Below are 25108 nucleotides of genomic sequence, written 5' to 3' on the forward strand. Positions count from 1 at the left end.
TGGAGTCCTGGGGAACCCCACTAATGACAGGTCACCAGCCTGATGTAGCCCTCTAGGTCTGACCCATCAGCCAATTGTTCACCCATTTTACTATGCTTGTATCTAACTATCTTCTGGTCATTTTGTCCAGAAGGATACTATGAGAGACAGTATCAAAAGCTTTACTGAAATCCAGAAAGATTACATTGAATGGCTTCTTTTTGTCAACTAGCTGGGTGATCTTGTAAAAGGAAACTAAATTTTTTAGACATGACCTTCCCCTAGTGAACCCATGTTGGCTCTGACCAATGACTGCACTGTCCTTTAGGTGTTTTTCAATAACCCTCAGCATAATCTTCTCCATAATTTTACCAGGTACTGAAGTAATACTGACAGGCCTGTAAATGCCAGGATATTCTTTTTAGCCCTTCCTGAAAACTGGGACCACATTTTCCAGCTTCCAGTCAACTGGGACCCTTCTGGATTCCCAAGACCATTGAAAAATAATTGAGAAAGGTCCCGCGATAACATCAGCCAGATCAGTCAATTACACTGAACTACTTACTCATACATGCTAAGGGCTGGAGTGAATAAGTACTTTTTATTGTTAATTTAATGGTTTGGAGGTTTTGTTTTCCTTTAAATAAGTAACTTGAAAGAATAGTGAAAATGACAAATAAGAGAAAGAACTGACTGTATTAAAGAAAGAAGAGAAAAAGTCAGCCTGACCACAAAAACCTTGTGGTGGTCCAGAAGGACCCAATAGAATCCTGTGACTCATCTCCCTTTCACTTTGGTGGAAACACTAGTAATATTACAAGCAACAAGAAAAGGAAACATTTCTAAAACAACCAGTGGAAAAACAAGCACATCTTCTGCGTGTTCCACCTACAGTCATCTATCTCCTTCTCTGCATTCCTTGCTGAAATCCTTTTAAGTTCCAATTCTGCAAATACATGTTTAACATTATACACCTACTGAGATCCTCTGGACTCTCAAATACTACATTTTCAGATAAACTAAATTACTCATAGTAAAAGCAAGATCAGGACTTGCAGCTACAAACTCTTCAAGGCAGAAATCTCTTTAATAGCATCCCAGCCCTTAAAAATTTGTACTGACTTGTAGAGCAAGAGTAGGATAACTCCCTTGAATTTCATTCCTACTTCTTACTTTGTCCTAAGATGTATTTTATAAATAAAATAGCAATGACAAAAAAAAAAAAAAAAGAAAAAACAGACATTTTTGGAGTGCTTAGCATGTCTTCTCTAAATACCACTCTGTCAAGCTTCCGAGTGCATCATTTAAGACAAACTGACTATTTATGTACTGCTTCACACCCATGTCGTGCCCAAGCAGTAGAGTTTGGAGACAGAATGACTGCTGTAGAGATGTGACAGGCAACCCTTCCTTCTAAAGCGACGGACCCAGAACAAATAAAAAAGTAATAGAGCACAATGACTAGTGTCATTTCATTTGTCTTGAATGTTCATCCAGAATTAAACAGTCACTGTATAGATTTGTGTAGGAATTGATCAACACGTTGGCAATTCTGCAGTTCATCATCCAGTTGAGTATGCTACAGTTCAAGTGAAAAGTATCCCAGGAATTCCTGCATTAATTTTAATGGAAGAGCAGGAAAATGCAAAATACCCCCATTAAAAGTCAAAATGTCTGTTAAATCTGAGCTTCTTAATTATAACACAGTTTATTACATCTACAAATGAGAACTATAAGAGAATGGTTTTTTTGTTATTTCAACATTTCCTATTCCATCTAGTGTGTTTTTTTTTCTTTTAAATATTACTTTACTTATCAAATTTGGAGATTTACAAGATACCTAAATGTGTGTTAAATTATATAAAAAATATTAACTAGTCAACACACCAGTTTCATACCTGGCAGTGACCTCATTTAAGTCAAGTCAAACACTGAAAACACACAAGATTACCAGGGCAGGTGTGTGTGAATTATCTACTGATTCTTACCTTTTTTTAGTGAAGAGAGCTCATTGTGATTTATTTCAAAAAAGAATGAACACAGCCTTGTTATAATCATAAAACAAGAACCTTTAATCTTTAAATAACCTCAGTTTTTCAGGAAACTTAACAGATGTCCAAAAACAGATCTTAAAAACTGAGTTGTTTTTTTTCTTGATTAATTTTTCTCTTTATGACATAAATATACTATTGTCTTATCATTCAAAAGATATATGTTGTCTTTTTAAAGTCTAATCAACTTTCTTTTATTATTATATAGAGAACCTAAAGCTTAAAACAACATGCTTGTTCTTGTATATAGAAAAAGAACTGGGCTTTGATTCTGCAAATCTGTAGGTAGTGCTACTGTGGAGGAATAAAATCACTAAAGGTAAAATCACCTAAAGGTGCACAAGTCCATGGGATCTGATGAGATACACCCACAGATTATGAGGAAACTGGCAAATGTAGTTGCTAAGCAATCATATTTGAGAAGTTGTGGCAGTCTGGTGAAGTTACCACTGACTGGAAGAGGGGAAATATAACCCCAATTTATAAGAAGAGAAAAAAGGAAGACCAGGGGAACTACAGGCCAATCAGTCTCATCTCTGTGCCTGGCAAGATCATGGAGTAGATCCTCCTGGAAACTATGCTTAGGCTTATGGAAAATAAGGAGGTGATTGGTGACAGCCAACATGGTAAATCTGTTCTTCACTAAGGGCAGAACATGCCTGACAAATCTGGTGGCCTTCTCTGACGGGGTTACAGCATTGGTGGGTAGGGGAAGAGCATCATCTACCTTAACTTGTGCTAAGCATTTGACACTGTCCCCACTGATATCCTCGTCTCTAAATTGGAGAGACATGGATTTAATGAATGGATGACACAGTGGATAACGAATTGGCTAGATGGTCACACTTAAACAGTTGCAGTCAATGGCTCAATGTCTAAGTGGAGATCATTAATGAGTGGTGATCTTCAGGGGTCAGTATTGAGACCGGCACTGTTTAACATCTTTGTCAGTGATATGGACAGTGAGATTGAGTGCACCTTCATCAAGTTTGCCGATGACAACAAACTGTGTGGTGCGGTTGACAAGCTGGAAGGAAAAGATGCAATCCTGAGGGACCTGGACAAGCTTGAGAGGTGGACCCATGAGAACCTCATGAAGTTCAACAAGGCCACGTGCAAGGTTCTGCACCTGGGTTGGGTTAATCCCAAACACAAATAAAGGCTGGGTAGAGAATGGATTGAGAGCAGCCCTGAGGAGAATGACCTGGGGGGATTGGTTGATGAGAAGCTCAATGTGAGCCAGCAATGTGTACTTGAAGCCCAGAAACCCAACTATATCCTGGGTTACATCAAAAGAAGCATGGCCAACAGGTCAAGGGAGGTGATTCTCCCCCTCTACTCTGCTCTCATGAGACCCCACCTGGAGTATTGTGTTCAGCTCTGGGGTGCCCAGCACAAGAAAGACATGGAAGTATTATCCAGAGGAAAGCCACGAAGATGATCATAGGGCTGGTGTACCTCTCCTATGAATACAGGCTGAGAGACCTGGGGTTGCTCATCTTGAAGAAAAGAAGGCTCCAGGGAGACCTTATAGTGGCCTTCCAGTACCCAAATGGGCCTAGAGAAAAGCTGGGGAGGGACCCTTTTTCAGAGAGTGTAGGGGTAGAACAAAGAGTAATAGTTTTAAACTTAAAAAAAAAAAAAAAAAAAAAAAGTAGAATTAGACTAGCTATAAGGAAGAAATTCTTTATTCAGAGGTAGGTGAGGCACTGGACCAGGTTGCCCAGAGAAGCTGTGGATGCCCCATCCCTGGAAGTGTTTAAGGCCAGGTTGAATGGGCCTTTGAGCAACCTGGTCTAGTGGCTGGTGTCCCTGTCCATGACAGGGAGATTGGAATTAGATAATCTTTAAGGTCCCTTCCAACCCATTTAGACTCAAGTGAAACTTGCATTGACCTTAAACTTTGCAGTAAGTAAATATGGAATCTGACTCAGCTCTCACAGCAGAGTAAGGTGGGATATATTCTTTAAAGTCAAGGGATTTGTGTGATTGAAATCTAACATAAAGGAGAAAAGAATCTGTAATGCAGAGTCTAAAATGAAATGCTTCATAAATTTCTGAGAATGGGCTCCAAGATATATTCTTTTGACTATACTGAATACATAAAACAATAAACACATATACATATTGCTACATCATTCATCCAAATGTCGGCATCCTTACAGTGTTGTAGAAAAGCTTGGGGTTTCGTGGGATCATTGCAGGTTTACTTTCTGCTCTTCCTAGAAAGGCTCACCCAAACATGACCTCTGGAAACATACATTTGCATAGACGGTACAAAGCTCATGCACTCATCAGCTTATCCTCACTAAGCATCCTTCAGCTTCTCAAGATTCCTACACAGAAGAAGTTTGAGCAAATATAATGCTTACAGAGCAATTATTCACATTTCATTTCAGACAAAAATGACAGTCTTGTGGGAGCAGAAGTTAGGAGGCACTCATACCTGGTCAAAGTAAGAAAGGTATGTGCACGGAGCACACAGGGAGAAGCACTGATCTGGGACTCCTGGCTCAGAGTTTGTTCATGGGCAAAGGGCTCAGACTGCAAGACAAGATCAGGCTGTAAGCTAGCATTTTTATGTAGCAAGTGCCAAATAAAACTGCTTTTTGAAAGGGATACTATTATTTTTTTCACCTTTTTGTTGTCATTGGTGTTGAAAACAGACATTTTTAAGCCTCATTTGTGGGCAAACTATCCCTAGTTATATAGATCATATCTATTGCAAAATGAGTCAAACATAGACACGTCAGCTTTGTCAATATGATTTTGCTATAAAATAGTTTCAGATCTCAGAGGCAGGTCTACAGTCAGTCAGTAAGTTCATGGGTAGAAGGACAGAGTTTCCTTCCCCAGGCGCAGAAGGATGTGATAGTGGGGTTTGGCAGTCCTTACCTGAATCACTACTAAACCAGTCTGCCAAGATACTTTTCAGGAAAGTTTCTCAGTATGCAGTATACATCATAGAACTTGTCTGGTTTTTACTTTTTTTGGTTATGGTTTTTATTTTTTTTTCTGTGATTTTTTTTTTTTTTTACATGAACAGAAACATTCACCCTCATGTCCTGTACAAGTTTTCAATTGTCATGGATGTATTTTTTCTACCCAGTTTATATATATCCACAAGCAGTCATCTTGGAAGTGCTTAGCATCCATGGTTCCACTCTTTTAGACACGTATAGTGTGGATACCTCTCCTGTACTAACAGCCAGCACATGTGCAGATCATGTCTTCACTTCTTTTGTCAGCCTCCCATAAGTGCAGTTACACACAGCCCCTCTGGAAAAGATTCACTGCATTCCCAGCAATGTCAGAAGAGCAGGTTTGCAACGCTATCCATGAGTTTTGTTTACACATAAGGAGGCACGCTCTTTACACAAACAGCAGAACTGTGAAGGATAATCAGCTCTGCCATATTAAGAGATTCCGAACTTATCTTGAAGGCCAAACTTATTTTTCTAGCTTGATATCTCAGTGTATTTTTTTTACAATGGAGCTTCTCCTGTAGAGTAACAACTCCTATTGCCATGGGAACCCAACAGCTTTTGAAAACCTTGTGCTAGATTGGCTACAACAGGGAAGCTATTGACTGCAAAAGCAGCTCTGCTTCAGAGCAAAGAATATTAATAAAATGTAGCAGTGATTTTTTATTTTTTTTCATTTTTTGCACCTCTCTTTTAGACTTTACTTGTTTCTGCAACTGTTCTGTTACAGTAGTTGCAGGAATGCCTGAATGACAACTAGTGTATAAGCAGCAGGAAGACAAGTCATTATTTATGAACCCTGGGTTTATACCTGTCATTAGTAGAGTCCCTGGGTGATTATGTGAATGTTTTATAATATCCACAAAATGAGTGAGCCATTTAATATTATTATTTGTATGTATAATCAAACCAATAGTGAATACAACCAGGTAACATTTAAATAATAGGTCCTGCCTATTAAATAAGAAACAATGAGAATATTCAATATACTTGTTAGAAGATGCTGTCTAGACAATTTGCTCCCTGGCAGAGCAAGTCTAAGAGAAGCAAGTTTAAGGGAAGAGCAAGTTTAAGGGAAAATAAATAAATAAATAAATAAATAAATAAATAAGGTTTGGAAACTGCTGTCTTCTGTGTTCTCTATAGGTGTGTCTAAAGCTTAGGGAATAATTTAACAGATCTCTGGCACTGCAAGTGCAATTCTTTACTTGCTTTTCCAGTACCACATCAACAATATAGTTCATCAAAGTATATGAGTAAAGAAAGGAGCATATAACCTACCATCATTGGTAGGTTATATGACAGAAATCATCTTTACTGATTGGAAAGACCTGGCTAAAAAAGAAAGCTAAAAAAGGGTGACATTTCGAAGATAGGTTTAAACCAAGCAAACATCTCTGAAAAACACCAGAGCCTGACTCTGACACTCATACTAAATTCTTATTCCTATATAACATCTTAGCCACTTCTGACAAGAATTCAACAGAAGAATATAAAAACTGGTGTACTAGGTGGGACCACAGGGACAAATTGTATCCCATCTCCCATGAGGCCAAGAAACAGATGCCTAAGTACAATAGAATGGCAACTGCACAGTGGTAATTCCCTCAAATACTCAGTGGTAATAATGCTCAGTGGTAATAATACACAGTGGTAATTCCCTCAAATCCTAGCTTTGAACAGTTTGCTATGTAAGATCCTTCTGAGCCAGAGATAGTATCCCCGTACTTAGCAAACTTAATGGATTTATTTTTCATTTTCATTCTATTTTTCATTCTTTTTAGTTCACTCATCTATTTGCTTCTTGAATTCTTGTAAATATTTTATGACTAATAACATCCTCAGGTTCCTTGGATTAAATATGTGTTGTGAAAATAACATGGACATTTGCATTTATTTACATATATATATATATTTTAAGTGGTCCCAAGCCATTTTAAACCAACTGCCCCTAGATCTAGTATTGGAAGAAAAATCAAACACCCAAAACTTATTCACCTACTTCAGGGTTTCATAGATGTCTGTTATATCCTCCTTCAGAGCTCCTTTTCTCTTTGCTGGAGATTCCTACCAAATAAAGATGCTCCATTTGAAGAACCACATAATGAATTTGATCAGCCTTGTCCTTTTCTCAACTTTTATCCATATTATAATTTCTTCATTTTTTTATTATTTTTTTTAATGAAGAGGGGTGACACATTGTTCACAGTGTTCAAGATGTAGGGCAGTACAGTATTTACAAAATGGAGTAATAATGTTTTGTGTTTTACCTTGTGCTCTCTTTCTGATAAGTCCCAACATTCGATAAGGACTCATTACACTACTGAGCACTGAGCAGACATTTCACAGAGCTATGTCTTAAGTCCAAAATTTCCTGGAGTGCTAGTGATTAGCTCACAGCTGACTATTTACCACTGTATTTACCATTTACTATTTACCAGTGTATTTACCGTTAGGAATTTACATACCCATAAAACTTCCCTAAGAACTGAGCAAGGGTGATAAAGCTATCACAAACCATTCTTTCTACATCACTTAGATTTTCCTGATGGCTTCTAGAGTATACCCACATTTATTTCATTCATTCATATCGTAAGCTTATCTTCAGAAATCTGCTCCATTTATCCCTAATGCATTTTGGAACTGTCTTTGGTTTGTAGGGGTGGGAGAGCTGTGTAGCTCATTATCATGGTTTTGACTGGAATAGAGTTAATTTCCTTTGTAGAGGCTCACACAATGCTATGTTTTGGATTTTTGATGAACATAGTGGTGATAAGACTTGGTATGCCTCAAACAGGTGAGAGGGCCAGACTAAAATGCCAAGGAATACTTGGAAACCCCTCTTAGTTCCTTCCCTCAGCTCATCTGAACTAGGATCTTGATAATTTTTCTCTTAAAGGGAGTCTGTCTGGTGTCATCAGAACTAAGCAACATGCAAGGGTGTGGTAAGAACTTCCAAGAAGAGACCAGGAAGACAGACTTCTCAGGACTGGGAGGCTGGAGATGAAATTTAGAACTGAAAGATCCTTTCTAAAAGCACCAACCCCAAGATGCAAGATGCACGTTATTCATCAACCCACATTATCAGGAACATCCTAATCCCATTAGCTGTTGTCCATCATTTACCCTTTCATTCTTTACTTGCAGTGTCTGTAAACAAAGAAGAGACACCTCCAGCTCATCTCAAGACAATGCCACAGAAGTCCAGAACCACCCAGAAGCCAAACCTGCAACACCGCTATTCCCAAGTATCAAAGCTAGGCTGGAGAAGCGATCTATGAGCATTTTTCCAATTAGGTCCATGTACAGTCAGAAAGGTACTAAGCAACCTGAGACTGTGTTAATAATGCCACCCTGTCAAGGCTGTCATTGAGAAAGTCAGCAAAAAGGGCCCAGCTGGTCCAATCTCCCTCATGCAGTGATGTTTATGGCATGGACAGAGACATTTTTAATGTCAGCCAAGTGCCAAGTTTGCTTCTGTGTCTTGGACAGCTTCCTGAAAGACAATTTCTCAGACAAAACTTCTGACCTTGAGAAGCCAAGCTTACAACAAGAACACTAGATTGAACACCTAATTCTTCAAGGACGGTCAACTTTGCAATATCGGGGAGACAGAGAGACTCCACAATCTTATACATGACAGGGGTAGTTGTGGAGCCTAAGAATCCCTGATGCTATTTACATTTTATATGTTTTTTGTTTGTTTGTTTTATTTTTGTTTGTTTGTTTGTTTTTGTTTTTGTTTCTTTTGCTGCTGATGGCATTTCTGCCAGCACAGATGCACATATGCAGTCAGGTCAGCATCTGTTTATACTGGGAAAGGAGAACTGTATATCTGAGTAGTCACCTCAAGACACCCTGTAGCGTAGATTACAGTGTGAATGAGAGGTACAGGTGAACATGCATTAGAAATGTTGACTGAGCCTCAGATAAGTGATTACCTACCTGCAATGACTAAGCAAATTTGAATTGTTTGGCAATATTAGTCATGGTGACCAGTGCTGGAGCAGGAACTTCAGTGGTGTAAGTACTTAGTATATGAGTGTAAGTTTGGAGGAGGAGGGCAATGATGTAGAAGGACTGTTTCTTCCAGCAGCTTTTTGCTTCTCATGATGTGTGGCTGCAGTCCACATCTGCTTCAGCCAGCTGCATACAACTTTCCAAGCAAGAGTGTCCTAGGACCTCTTCATCGTACTTCTACTTTGCTGCTGTTGAGGCAGCCAAGAGATGTCCAAGAAGGTATGCATTCGTTTCTGGATCTAGAGAAGTGCAGTGAAAAGCATAATCTGAGCTTAATCCAACCTAAATCTCTATTTCCATGTCTGTCAGGAGATCTCATCTTTAAAATGGGTACTAAAAGACTTAAAATTATTCTCATCATGTCTCTGCTCCATAAAAACAAAAAAAAAAACAAAAACAAACAAAACATTCCCCATATGCATTTAAACAAGATGAGCTTTTCAGGTAGTGGGTAAAACCATGGCCTTCTGGAAATCAACAGTTGTCTTAATAAGCATTCTAAGATTTCATCTCTGTCGTGTTCTGACAAGTGGAAAACAAACTCACTGAAATTCAGACTTTAAAAAAGAGTTAGGGAAGTAGTAGCAGCCTACTGAAAGGAGAATAGTCTTCTCCATTGTCAAAAGGAGGGTTTTTAACCATTTTTGCATTAGTCCAGATAGGTCTTCATGAAAAGGAATGAACTTAACTTTGAGTGAGAATGAAATATCCCTTAATCTTATTTAGTCTTATAGAAACTTCTACAATCATATCTTACATCAGACATTATAAAATTGTACACCATGGAGCAGAAGCACTCATCAGGAAACATCCCATAGTTTATGGAGAGGTGGTTCACCACCTACTGCTTCTTCTGCTTTAGAGCTGGTGAGGTGGATTTCAAGAAGCTGAGAAATAATGGGATGTTTTTCTTAATGTAAGAAAACTGTGAAAGAAATCTCTGAAAATTCTACAAAGGAGAAGTCTGTAAGACTAATTCTTGAGCAGCTGAAGTGATTTACAAAATAGTCTGAGAATACTTATAGAAAAAATATATTTAAAAAATGTAATACCTGTAAATGGCTTATTTCATTGCAGTAATGTCAAGGAGTCCTTTATATGACTTCATTACCACACAGTCAAGCTTTAAGAATAAATAAAACCTTACCCCATGCTACAATGTAGATATTATTATTTTTTTTTTAATTTAATTCATACATTAAAAAACATTTTGGCTGTCTTTTTCTCCTTTTCAATAAACAAACAATGCCTTTTTTTTTTTTAGACAAAAAAATGGTTTGTATAACTTATAAAAGTTGTGTGCAATAATACATAAAGTTTGAAAATACATTATTTTGCCATATCCCTTAATAGTATAATAAATGTAAAAATAATTATAAAATCACTATCTTCAGATCTCCTCTTTTTTTAGTTCAAAAAAAAAAACAAAACTTTTTTTTAGTCACGATACAGAATGGTTTCTTTAGGGATCTAGGATTATTTTTTTTTTAAATAAAATGTTTAGCACTAAATGTCACTTAGTATTACATATTCAACAAACATTTATTGTTGTGAAAATTGCAATTCTTGATATATTTAATTATATCAACATATGTTATGTAGGTGTGCAGTTATTTGGTTCATTTTTAAACATGGGTATCTATATTGCAGTACTTCTTTGTGCATAGACTGTTCATGCTATTTCTTCCACACGTTTGCTCATTAACCATGGTGACAGCCGATACTTTTCTCACTGACATGAAGTATTCAATTTTTAAAAAATTTGTTATACAGCTTAATATTGTCATTTATGATATGTGCAAAATAGAAAGAAACTTCATTGAAAAACTAATATGACAAATATTGATACCAATGGTAAACATTTTTCCTCTCACGACAAGTGAAGACCTCTTTGAAAAGTACTAAGGTGTTAAATGAAAAGTCTACAGACTTTTTTAAATGTCTCATGGTACTCAATTTAAGTGATTCTACTCATATATAATCCCCAAATCCTTTATATGACAGTAGATATCTTAAAGAGTATGAAGAAGTACAAGTTCAGTTCTGAACAAGATAATATATTAACATTGAAAATGAAGAATTAATTTAATCAAATATGCTATGTCTTACCAAAAAAATAATAATAATAATTTGCAATCAAAGGATCAGTTGACATCTAATGAAAGGGGCGAGGCTGTAAACAGTGATCTAGTAAAGACATGCCATCCTTGTGGAACAGGATTGAAAATCATCTCTGAAGGCAGAGAAACTTCAGAGCTCCCCAGCTGTACAGCAGGAAACAATCGTACAGGATAAACTCTCAGATTAACCCAGTTTAGATTTCACTTTAACAGGATCCTTCATATTAAATGTATTATGTAGTAGTGTTACATAAGAGGAATGATAAAACATTTGGAGGTAGTGATCTCCTCCAGGGACCTGAAGTGGATAAGAGGGGAAAAAAAAAATATGAAAAAAAAACAGTTCAGTGAGTTTAAAACAGCAAAAATAAACTGTCAAAGGAAGCCTCATGGTCAAACCGGAAAAAATCCTAGCTCCCATATGGAAAGCAGAGAAAGCAAAAGTAGTGTCTTTTCTATTTCAGTCAAACTCTTTTCACACATATATTTGACCAGTTCAGAATTCAGAAAGAATTTTGCTTTCCCAGACTTCTTCTGTGCTAGTGAGACTAGTCAGAATAGTCAAAATAGATTTCCTTGGACACTATAACTAAATTCAAAATGTCATCATCTTTCCAGCTTGTATTTATTTTACAGATATCTTGATGTGTTTCTCTATGAGGACTATTACGGATGCCTGGGAAATTTACAATCACTTTGCTTTGTAATCCTTTGTCTCTCTGTGTCACCAATAAATTTGTCCTGTTGGAGAAAAGATTACTTTAATGCATTATGACCAAACATGCGCATTGTTAAAGGAGTAAAGAATTCCACAATACATAGACAGCCTCAGAAAAATGACACACTGGCTTTAGTGACACACTGGCTTAATCATTATCAATTTCTTTTATTTAAGACTAGAGCAACTTATTTGCCTTTTGTGGATAACATGGTTTTTTTGGTTTTTTTTTGGAAGAAGATTTATACATGTACAGTGAATTTCAATAAAACGCTTGAGAGAGACACAGGTTTCATGTATGTAAAAAAACACGTTATTTAAGTTGCTGAAAGACTTGGAGCAGAATTTTGTCCTTGAATATATAGGTCGCCACTGTTTACTTTAATGGGAGGTATATGCCATATTCCAGTGATCAACCTTGGCATTTGAAGAGAACTCCAGCTAGGAAACCAAATGCTTTTTTTTCTTAGATATACTGCAGTTATCATTGCTGGAAAGATGTAGACAACAGCAGACCATAGAATTAGAAGCTCCTTCAATTTTGTTTATTTTAGAAGCATATCTGTTCTATGGCAGGCTTGAAGAAGTCTTCTTAATTCTTCCTAGTGTCAGTCATGTATCAAATTGTCACAGCACCAACTCTTGCACCGAAACCTATCTAAATATCCTGTCTTCTTTTTTCATTCAGGATGACACATTGGCTTTCAGAACCCACCCTTACATTTCTGGGCAACATAGATGCACCGTACTGCTCAAATATGGAAAAAAAAAAAAAAAAAAAAAAAAAAAAAAAAAGAGGTGTAAAGTTTATGAAAGTGTCTGAAGTGTAGTTCTGGCTTAATACTGTATTGTGGTTGGTTTTGGTATAGTTTTGTTTTGTTTTTGTTCTTTGTTGGGGTGGAGGGGTTGTTTGGTTGTTTTGTTTTGTTTTTAGTGAAAGTCCAAGGTATTTTTCTATTACTCTAGCCTGGTTATTTTGCCATACAGGTTCTGGTTGCATTCATCTCTCTTTATTTCATACTGGTTTAAAATGCCTGAAACCAAAGATTTTTGTTTGTTTGTTTATATCAAATTCCACAGTCCATCAAGTTAATATATTAATTTGTCATAGGTCACAGAATATGAATAGTTATGTAGGAGAGTACTAGCAATTCATTTTTGAAGGAGAAAGATTTAATTCCCTGGAGACGATATAGCAGGTATTTTGCAAGTGAAGGAATACTATCACTTAAATCCTCAAATACTTTCGTCCATTGTTTTCAAAAGTAGAACATGCATTAGCCCATATTAATTCAACCTCTCTGTGACCCACAGCAACATATCACTGTCCTTAATCTTTATAAATGGCTTTTGCACTCTTCACCATCAAAAACTTTCTTTTTGCTGATCAATACAAAGTGTATTTGAAAAGAGCATTATCTGCCTTTGAAAAGGCCTTCTGGACAATCAATGGTCTTCAGAAGCAGATGCTGATCAAGCAAGCATAGGCAACGTTGTAGAAAGCTAGTAAATATTGATCTCAATTCAGAAAAGGAAATTGCCTTGTAGTTGCAGTGTCTGACTTCATTTAGGCTATAAGTTTACTAAACATCTGATTGGCTGGTGTGGTAAACACGATGGTGCATCATCACTGATTAATGAGCTTGTATGAACAATATGCCTTAAAATTTTAATTTGGTCACAGCATGGCACTTAAACTAGAGTTAACCTAAACTCAAAGAATTTTCATTTAACTTGTAAAAAAACCACAAGTAATACTCACTGTCCACATGGTTTCACAGTAGACTGAGACAAGTGAAAACAAAAGCTCTGGCACTGGCATTTTTTACGAATTTGGACTCCCTAATAAAAAGGAAAAAAAAATCTATTTAATCATTTATATACACCAGGCAACATCCCAAACTTAATTGGTTTGACAAAGTTACAGACTCTATTCATTTCTCTGTTTACCAAGATTTTATTGGTAGAACCTGTTATTTCTGATAGCAGAAACAGCATTTTACACTAGGCTTAGATCCAGCCAGTACAACTCCACTAGTATGGATAGAAGGAAAGATGCAAAAAAACCTCAGCAGATAATCCAAACTTCCATGTAATGCATTATAATAAAACATGAATTATTCTAGATTTATGATGCTGTTTATGACAGAAATCTTGTTTGGTACTTCCAAATTATGAGTCACATAATTAGCTGTCAGAAAACTGCACTGACCATCATTCTGTAAAAGATATTTAGGCTTACAGTACCATATAAATCACCAAATGTCTATGGTCATATCCTGTGTCACTGAAGTCAATAGGACTAAATTGATATTCACCAGCCTGTCTGATCATTCCTTCAGACTGCTGTAGGAAAGGTTGTTCCTCACAAATGTAGGGCAAAAATACACTAATTTTAGGTCAAAGATTCAGAACTATCTACACTGATAGAATTGCCTCAATCAGTCCCTTTCCTCTCCCCCCATCCCCACCCCCACTCCCCACCCCCTTCCATTAGTCTACTCACGCTAGAATAAAAACAAATCCCAAAATCTCAGCAGTCCCAGGATGGACCACTTACCTTTGAGCCAGCAAAATGCTAGGCAAAGTGTAAGAGAAGAATACCAGAACACAATAAACATTTTGTTCCAAAGAGCTATTCTTCACCGTGGTTCCTTATGAGAAAAGTGGGATTGGACTGATACAGTCAGTCTGAACAAGACAGACACTTATAATTTTACTCAGCAGAATAGGGATGAGAAAGTCTACAGCCATTCCTTTAGCTCACTCAAAGGCTAGGGAAATGTACTGGCCATAAGCTCTGTGCAAATCATCTTCATCAAAACAGAATAATTGGACTTGTCACAAAATGTGTTTTCTACTTAACATGAAAAGACTACCTCCTCTGTCAGAGAAAATTTTAAGACTATCTTACTGATTTGTTGTTACAGATTTACAGACTTGTAAATAATTGCAAAAGACCTTCATTTGGACTCCCAAACTAACAAGGATATACCTTACTACATGGATAAAATTAACTTTAAGATTTAAAATGTTTTTACAACATGAGAAAGTTTAGAGTAAAATTCAATGCATTAAGAAGGACTTAGACCTCACATTTTAGACCTGAGCTGAAAAATACTAATAAAAAATAAATAAAAATATAAATACAAAAAAAAACAAGTTCTGAAACATTTTAAAGCCAAATTTTCTAGACTTAGCCTCTAATTTTGCAGACACAAATACAGTAATTGGGCATAAAATGCTCATGTACCATAAAGTTCTTACAGTGTGGTATTTGGGCTATATCAGGAGGTGAATCAGGGAGCTGCTGTGTGGTTTTACAGCCACTATATACTTTGAAGGGTGGGAAGAGTAGCTGGGGCTGTCTGGATTGTAGCTGAACAATGGATCTGAAATAGGGCTGTTTCTAGAATCTATGTGGAGAATAAAATATGACAGAACAATATTTCTTGCTGACAGTTTGTGGGAAGTTGAAGAGTGCTGGGTTTGGGTTGACAAGCCATATGTGATAAATGGTGCATAGTTTTGTGTGACTGTATTTCGCAGCAAGAGGTGAAGGCTTTGTCTTATTTTGGGAATGCACTGTAGTGTGATGACTGTGTTTGCAGAATGGTGGTCTGATGCCAACCACTATGGGAAGACTTGCTTGTGAAACTTCACATACATGACACCATCACAACATTGACAATCACTTCTTAGCATTATTAGCATTGTTCTGCAATAATACTCTGAATCCCCGTTGGAATGTACGGCACACTGTTGACTGTTCTTGCATTGACCAAACACATAATGAAACAGAGTTCCTTACCAAGGGGGAATGGCTCTTGCTATCTCTCTGCTGCTGACTCAGTATTAAAAGTACATTAGCAGAGTAAGTTCCATGTAACTACACTTCCTAACTATACGCTAACACACATGGCTTAATGTATGTCTTCTTTGGTGCTGTTACCCATAATTTACACAAAACATGTGAAGGAGGCCCAACAGAGGGCTCTTAAACTATTTTAGAATATTAATCAGTTCCTACACACAACAGCTTTTATGCTGTTTTAAAGTAGGTTACAAAAGCAGAAGCAAGCAAGCAAGCTGCAAGTACAAACCTCGGTCAGGGTAACATCCCTCGGTCCCATACTGTTATCAACACCTAGCAAAGGCAATTCTAAGGGAACTACATGGTTGCTAATCATCAACTCCATGACTACATGAATCCTTAAAATTAATCAAAAACAGAATAATTCCTGTTGCGTATCACCCACTTTTTTTTTTTTTTTTATTTCCCCTAGGAGAACCCATCTTTCAAATTAAGGAGCTACTACTGACCTGCTACACAGGTCAGTGGGCATCTCCACCACACCCTAGGCCCTGCCTGTGCTGGGGTGGAGGCATTGGGCCAGGATGGTGACTTCTTGGTCCTCTGAAAGTCAAAAGAATGAGTAACATCACTGGAAACAACTCTATAGGAACAACTAAGAAGAATACCATATCAAATCCTTGTATTGGGGTAGCATTTAAATGAGGAAAAAAAAAAAAAAAGAGTGGCATGATAGTGTAATGAAAACCTCCCAGACAAAAACAGTTGTTTACAATGAAAGGTCATTATTGTTTTATACAATGTAATATGCTGATTTTAAGGACATCATCATATTTATGAGATCCTAATTAGTAGTACTGTTTCTTTGGTCCTGAACATGATAAAAAGTGAAGCTCAGCACAGTAATTTTTTGCTTTAACCTGAGCAATGAGAGCCTGATCCCCTGATGTACCCAACAAAATCCTCTCGGCTTTTGCAGCTTGGTGAATATAGCCAAATCTGCATTCAACGTGTTTTCCACATTTCCATCATTGTGCAGAATGAAACCATGCAAAGCCCCAGGGACATGTGTTTAGCTGCCATTCTGCAGCACTTGTAGCATTTTAACTTGAAGCCTCTGGGAAAAAGCCACATACATATTACTATGGCTTTGGAGTTTAAATTGTTAGTTGATGTGTCCTGTTTATCAAATTCAGTTTGTGCCTGAAAAATAGACCTGTCCCTGCAAGCAGTGAGAGGTTTGGGCTATTTGTTTGTTTGTTTTAAATAAAAGCCTAAAGAAATGGCATTCACAAATAACTAATCAAGTATTTGTCCCTCGTCTGCCTCTGAGTTATTTTATACTTAAATTGACTCATTGCTGACGTTGTAAGTTTTGCAAGGTGCTGTTCTCACCTATTTGACCTTCTTTATGAAATATGCTTATGTGAGTAAAAAGGAGACAGGCTGTCCCATTCTTCATTCAGTGGGGTTTGTTTTTGGTGTGGTTAGCCAGTGTAAAAAAAAAAAAAAAAGAGAAAACCTAAAAAACAATCTCATGTAAATCTCAGTATACATAATCAAACAGGAGCAGCATTTTGAAAGCAGTAAATCATTTCATTTCTCTTCAGCTGTTAACAAGGAAATATATTTTTATATATATACACCTTATATATTTTTTCTTTGATATATTTTTGCAGGTAAGAGCATTTCTGTAGATTAGGACGTGTGTTGTTGATTTCCATTAGTATATATTAATCTGCCATCCATTTATTGCATTAGTTGTAAATGAAACAATATCTGAGTTGCAGTGCAAAGACAGTCAATATTACTTTTTAAGCCTAAAGAAAGGTCTTCACAAGTGAAAGGATTAACTTTTTCAGTTTGTTTGGAACACCTCTTCTTAAAAAAAAAAAAAAGGTTTTATTGTTTTGAATGAGCTTATGTTGGCCAGCTAGTCTATTACCCAGGGAACAAATGTTTCCTTGTGAGCATGAGACAACTTGCAACTCTTATTACGGTATTTCAAATAATGGGAAGTAATGGTAAAATTACGGCAATAAACTCAAAATCGTAATAAGCAAGTCTGTTACACAACGTGCATTCCCCACATCGTTCCTTCACTGGTGCCAAAAGCATGTCACTCAGGTAATTTGTGTTAGACCTTTAACAAGACTTAGAAGCAATTATTATGAAACACTGACACAACAGATCTCACCAACAATTGAAGTTTGACAGCTTGTGAGAAAAGTCTCATGTTTATGTCATTGGAGAAGTGATCCCTGTATGACCTCCTTTTTCACTGCTGTGAATGATAAACTATTGTTCTCCAGTGGTACCTCACTATAGCTGAAGGCCCAAACATACTGTATTTGTAAAGGAAATTTTCATCTGGTTCTCCGAATCAAATAAAGCTGGAAACTCCTGTGGTTCCTTTGACTGATCTGGTTTTAGCTTTATGGTATGCTCCAACTGAATAGAGAGCTAAATGCCTAACAGATCTCCACATTGTCTACTTTGTAAAGGTCTGTAGAAAAAAACAGATACATATGCAGAGTTACTTTCTGATTGAAAATAGCTTCATATTTGCTTGCAAAATGAAATAACCCGCATGTGGGGGGGAGAGAGAGAGAGGGAGAATGTTAGTATCTATTGCAATACATTCGCTTACCTTGTTTCAGAGTAGAGCTTGGAGGAATAATTTATTGCTTTCAGTCCTTCCAGCATCTGTAAGCACCCAAATCATCTACTTGTAATCCACATTTCAGAGACAAATGGAAGATGATGTAGTAGGCAGGACTGCACACTCACACTGCAAGAATTACTCCAAACCAGCTTGAGCTGATCAGAAATGCCATGGAGCACCAAAGAAAAAAGAATCTTCAGGCAGTGAGTTTAAAGCTCCCTTTTCTTGAACATGGAAGCTATACAGAAGCCGTATCCATTTCCTGCTGTATGACTTGGCTCCATGCTATACCTCACCCTGTGCCCAATTGGAACTTCATGAGAAATACTCTTCCATCTACTACAACGTCACACGTTGGCCAAACTGCAAGTCTTCCTAAAAAAAGATCACTTGGTATTGTTAAGCATATGCAAAATGGAAGAGTGTACTTTTTTGCTTAATTATTCTAATAAATATAAATAAATAAATAAATAAATAAACAGTAAGACATGCTAAGGGTTACAAAGTGGCCCACAAGGCATCAGATTAAAATACCTTTCTTTTCATTTGTGTACTCTGACTCTTCATTTGCATTGCTTGCATAATATCAGAAAAAACCTAGCCCTCAAAACTATTTTTGCTTCGATTAGTATATTATGCAGCTGATAATCTACCTTGGGTGTTACTTCACTTCTACTTTCACAACAATATCAATATAACCCATGTTAAGTGGTTTTAATGACTACCTCCTAATCAGATTTTAATGCCATCTCCTAACCAGAGAAGCCTGAGCTTTTACAGTTATATTCTCTCACCACTTTCATTTATAACTACAGATATGCAAAGCTTTGCTAATTTTAGCTGAGATAAAAGGAAAAGTTTCAGTGTGAATGAAGGATATCTAACAAACTGCAAAGTAATTGTGTATGCCTGTTGCATTGGTATGTTTCCCAGACACAGACGAAAAAGTATCTGAGAGACAGCAAATTGGTGTGAAATACTACAAAGTACCTTTTACACAAACACACCCTGTGGTACTTCAGTAACAGTCTGGCACTTTAGTGACACAAGGAAAACAAACAAACAAACAAAAACTTGTGTCAGGAATTTGAATACACGGTCCTGTGATAATCTAAGATATTTAAAATGATGAAATTTGAGCAATGAATTACATGTTGACTATGTAGCCTTCTGCTACCTTGGGCTCTTGGCTCTCTTACTACTATAGCTTATCCTCTCAAAGATCTTTAACAGAGGTCCTTCTTTAGTATCTGAATAAAGTTGCAAAGCTTCAAACATAGCTGTTGGGATACCCCCAGTAATAACAGAGCACAGTTCCATTATTGTGTCACTGAATATGACTGAACATAACAATTCTTCTAGAAACTAGGAAGATAAAGCTCTACAAGTACATACAGGCATGAACTCTACATTACTGCTTGTGCTCCATGATGAATCTTTGACCACTACCCTTCCATGTATCTGCTCCCTCTCCCCTACTATTCTTTATTTTATTTACTGCCATTGAAACAGATTAGATGTCTCAAGGATATGAGTCATTTCACTCATTACTACAAAACAAATGTAGGTTTGTGTGAATCACTATCATTAACAGAAATGACAGTGCTCCTAATTGCAAATAATGACTCAACAAGTGTTGCTCTTCTGTAACAAATCTACAAACTGCTCAGAGCGGAGCACCAGACAGCCCTGGAGAATTCACCATTTCCTATGCTATAATGGGGACTTTGCCACAAAATTTGGTGAGTTTAATCCAGTTAGTGAGTTTAATCCAGTTGTTTTTACATACTTATTCATGTCCCTAGTAAGACTACCCAAAAATGGCACAACTCATCAGATCTATTTGCATTCTTATCCAATGGACTGCAGTGTTTCAAAAAACAGCTGCCTTCTGCCTCCAGGTACCTCTCCAGAAGTAACATATCTAATAACATCTATTATAGCCATGCTGCCCTATGGACAGATAAAGCACCTTTGTCCTACAAGGATATTAAAAGTCAGAGCTTTTATTACTAACTGAACTTCAAACTAAACAAACCAACTTAATAGTCAACAAGAACAGAGAAGGGTGAAAGAAAAATCCTAACTTTGAAGTAACAGAAATGACTTGGCACAAAAAAAAACAACACAACTGAAAGTATACTCACAGTTTAGGCTTCTGTGCCATTTGCAATTGCCTCCTTGATCCTTGGTACTTCATCACATCTGTAAAATTGATCATAGAGTAGTATCGCACCTGAAATGCGATAAATAAATAATCCCTCCCTAAGGTTACAAGTCATAACTGCAGACTTTCAGCCTCAGGGTTAAGGCAAGAATTGTATTCTTCTTGTGCAGCACCTGAAACAGGTGCTGGACATGGCAGAACTTCTGACATTTAGGAGTTAATATAGCTAGTGTGTTTGTGTATGCACTAATTATGGATCACAGCATGCACTAGGATGCTAAGAAAGTTCAAAGAGAATATTAGATCCCTGACTCCAGCAGATGCACAGCTCTGGGGTATAAGAAAAAAAAATGTGTGAGCAAATCACACAAGCTTCCTGAGCAGCTAGAAACAAACCTGGAATCCTGCAGGCTATTGTTGGATTTGTAAAATTGACAATAGCCTCTGCAACTTGTAATTTAGTCTTGTTTTTCCTTACTATTAAGATTATTGTTTCAGCTTACTGAGCTCATGAAAATGTAAAAAGTAGAGAATGGAGGGATTCTCTGCCAGTACTTATGCTATAAAATATTAACCTGTTGACACCTCACATTAAAAATGGATTCATTGTTAGATAGACCATAATAGTTCTACCATCTTTATATAAGCATCATACACTATTCTAACTAAAATGCTTTGAAACTGCTCCTTCAATCTGTACAACTAAGTTCAGTTTATACAATATTTAGAATACAGTTAACATTTTATACGTACAGCTTTTGTTGTTTGAAGATCACCAGATCAGGCCATAAATTTGGTTGTCTTACAGCTGTTTGGGCAGAGCAGCACAAAGTAGTTAAGGTTAGAAATACATAGTAAAGAACTCTCTAATGCAAACCATAGACTTTGAGGCCAAAAACAATTACTATGTTCCATCACTCAGCTCATCTTAAAAGAACTTCACATGGTCATTAACAGGGCAGAGTGCTTCATTCCACTTCTGTGGTGGCATAGAGCTCATTTGGAAGGGCATCCATTATCAGTCAAGCAAAACTGACCTGCAAGCCTGCCTTTCATCTTGTTTTCACTGTATGCAGCACAATATCTTGGAGTAACACATATTCCAAAAAGGACATCCAGTTCTGAGCTGAAGACACCATGAGAAGGAAAAGACACAATTTTACCCCAGTAATCTGTTTCAAGAGCTTCTCAGGCCTACTGTAAAAACGTGTGCTTGATTTCTCAGATGACTCTGACTTGTCTTGGCCTCCAGACATTGGTTCTAATTATGCTGCTCTCTACTAGATTAAAGCGCCTTCAGTATCCCATACTCTCTCTCCTGACATTACTTTTACTGTGAGATAAAATCACCTCTGACATTCTTAATATGATAAACAGAATTATCTTTATGTTTCTTGCAGTAAAATGCCTTCTCCTGGGCCTCAAATAATTGCTGTAGGTCTTTGCTGCAATTTTGGGTATCCTTTAAAATGTGGATATTAAAACTAAGTGCATGTATATACCTACATATTTGTTAATTACTTCCCTGTTCTCATTTCCAAGGAGCATAGTCTCTCTCTCTCTCTTTTTTTTTTTTTTTTTTTTTTTTTTTTGCCTCAGCTTCACCATTCAAACACTACATTGTCAGGATCAATTGATTCTCAAGATGCAACCCTCCATACTGTAGCTACACACAGTGCTCCTTGCCGCTTAATTCTGTGGTGTTTCTTCTTATGAATGCATCTTTTTCACTAATGCATCCGGACTTGACCATCTAGCCCCCAGCACTGTTAATATCTCTGTCAATCCCCCAAGATTTTGTCAACTACAGTTCTGTATATCTCTCCAAATTAACTTCTTGAATATTATTAGACCTGAAATCTTTTCTAGATACAGCCTACTCAACAACAATCCTCCAATGACATTTTTTGAATTTTGAAATCTATTAAGTTATACCTATATAACACAAAACTGGGAGGAGAAATGCCAAAACATGACACATACATACAGTAAAGTGCAGTATCAAGCAGAAATCTGGTTATTGTACAGGTGTCCTGTTATGGTTCCTGGTCATCCCTTCCATGTAGAATAAATACTCTATTGCTTAGCACAGATATGTTCTTAGTTTATCTGTGTAGCACTTCATTGATGCTACCTCTCAAGCGAGTGTTGCTAGCAATTCTCACAGCATCACAAAATGATTAAGATCAGACAGGATCTCTGGAGATCACCTAGTTCAATCCCCTACACAAGGCAGGGTCAAGTACAACAGGCTGTTCAGGATACTGACCAGTTGCATTTTAAATAACTCCAAGGACAGAGACTCCATGGCCACTCTGGGCAACCTGTTCCGGAGAACAATCTTAAAGCATTTTTTTTCCTTATGTTTAAGTAGAATTTCCTGCATTTCATTTTATGCCTGTTGCCTCTCAAATTTTTATCAGACACCACTTAGAAGAGTCTGGCTCCATTTTCTTTACTCCATTCTATCACACTGCAGTAAGATTTGCCCCTGAGCCTTCCTTTCTCCTGCTTAAGTGATCCCAACTCTCTCAGCCTCTCCTTGTGCTGCCATTCAGGGAGACTTCGACAGGCTGGAAGGTTGGGCCGACAGGAACCTCATGAAGTTCAACAAGGGCAAGCGTAGGGTCCTGCACCTACAGAGGAATAACCCAAAGCACCAGTAAAGGGGTGGGGAGGGTGGACAGACTGAGAGAACTGGGTCTGTTTAGCTTAGAAAAGAGAAGACTGAGGGGAGACCTCATTAATGTATATAAATATCTGAGGGGAGGGTGTCGAGAGGATGGAGCCGGTCTTTTCAGTTGTGCCCAGTGATAGGATAAGAGGCAACAGGCACAAACTGAAGCATAGGAGGTTCTGGTTGAATACGAGAGGGCAATTCTTTACTGTGAGGGTGACAGAGCACTGGAACAGGTTTCCCAGAGAGGTTGTGGAGTCTTCTTCTCTGGAAATATTCAAAATCTGCCTGAATGCCATCTTGTGCAACGTGCTCTATGTGGTCCTGCTCGGCAGGAGGGTTGGACTAGATGATCTTCAGAGGTTCCTTCCAAACTCAGCCATTCCGTGATTCTGAAAAGATACTGTCCCTTCAGCATCTTTATGGCCTTTTAGTGGCTTTGCCCCAGCTTGTCCATGTCTCTCTTGTACTGAGCAACCCAGATCTGGGCACACAACTCCAGAGGAAATCTCACCATGGCTGTGCAGAAATGAAGAATCACCACCCTCAACCCACTGATGAAACTCTTTCAGATGCATCTTGAGTGCTGCTGGCCACTTTTGCTACAAGAGCATTTTTCTGGCTCATGTTTCATTTGGTGTTCACAACAATCCCCAGAGCCTTTTCTGTAAAGCTGCTTTCCAGTTAGTGAGGTCCCAGCCTGTATGGCATGGGTGCCTGGGGTTTCTTCGTTTCCAGTGGCAGGACTTAATCCCCTTTACTCAGATTTAGAAGACTCTTGTTGGTCTAGTTCTATAACTTCTCTAGATCCCTCTTAAAGAGAGTGCAGCCAACTGGTGCATCAGTCACTCCTCATATGCAAACCTGCTGAGTGCACTCTGTCCCATCATGAAAGTCCTTAATGAAGATGTTAAAACATACCAGCTCTACTACTAACCCATGAAGTACAGCAATAGCAACTGACCTTCAGCTGGACTTCATGCCCCGGCCACAGTCCTTTAAGACCTTTAAGGTCATACTGCTCTCCATCCACTTCATTGTCCTTTCGTCTAGCGGTGACTCATTAGGTTGTCAATAAGAAATTCATATGGGGACAGTGTTGAAAGTATTACTGAAGCCAAGATGACAGTCACCGCTCTCCCCTCACCCAAAACTGTCATCTCATCATAGAAGACTATCAGGCTGGCCAAGCATGGTTTCCCATTCTTAAACCCATCCTGACTACTTCCAACCACCTCTTGTCCTTCACATGTCCAAAAACATATTCCAGGATTCTTTGCTGCATCATATTGCACACAATCAGTGAGGCTGACTGGTCTGTAGTTCTCTGGATCCCCTTTCTTGCTTTTCTTGAAGATACGGATGACATTTGCATTTTCAGCCATCAGAAAACACTTCCAGCCACCATGACCTGTCAGAGATAATAAAAAGTGGCCTCACAATGACATCAGACAGCTCCCTTGGCATTTGTGGGTGCCATAGAGGTTCAATTTATTTATATGCTCCCTAATTTGATCCTCCTCTACCAAGGACAGAGTTTTATTTCTACAGACTTCCACAGTGAAGCGAGACAGTTTCTAGCATGACTGGACTAATCTTCCCTGAATTTGTTCACTCCTTTTTTTTTTTAATTCTCTGGTTATAGAATCAATAGTATATTTTTTGTGTATGGGGTTTAAATCTGAAGGTTGCTTCCTCTTCAACCTTCTCCAAACTACTTACAATTTTAATACCTACTCTACTCTTTTTTTTTTTTTTCTCGCTATCTCTTTATCTCTTTTCAAAGTTGAAGGGAATATTGAAACTTTACTCACACACCAGTTGTTCCATTCCTTTCACCATACTTGTTACCCTTTGCTGCTACTAAGACCAAAAACATGTCAAAATTCAAAGGAAGACATGTATGAACAAGA

General features: G+C 37.6%; 1 long non-coding RNA gene across 1 annotated transcript; it reads right to left on the reverse strand.

Moving 5' to 3' along the window:
• Positions 1-12511: 12511 nt before the first annotated feature.
• On the reverse strand, positions 12512-21326 carry LOC118250007 (uncharacterized). The gene is made up of 5 exons (XR_004779281.2): positions 21272-21326; positions 20499-20556; positions 18337-18392; positions 13635-13714; positions 12512-12620 (listed from the first exon to the last, which is right to left on the reverse strand). It is a non-coding gene; the product is annotated as an uncharacterized LOC118250007 (long non-coding RNA).
• Positions 21327-25108: the final 3782 nt, after the last annotated feature.

The sequence above is a fragment of the Cygnus atratus genome, chromosome 2 (assembly GCF_013377495.2).
Source record: "Cygnus atratus isolate AKBS03 ecotype Queensland, Australia chromosome 2, CAtr_DNAZoo_HiC_assembly, whole genome shotgun sequence".
In the NCBI taxonomy this organism is placed as follows: domain Eukaryota; kingdom Metazoa; phylum Chordata; class Aves; order Anseriformes; family Anatidae; genus Cygnus; species Cygnus atratus.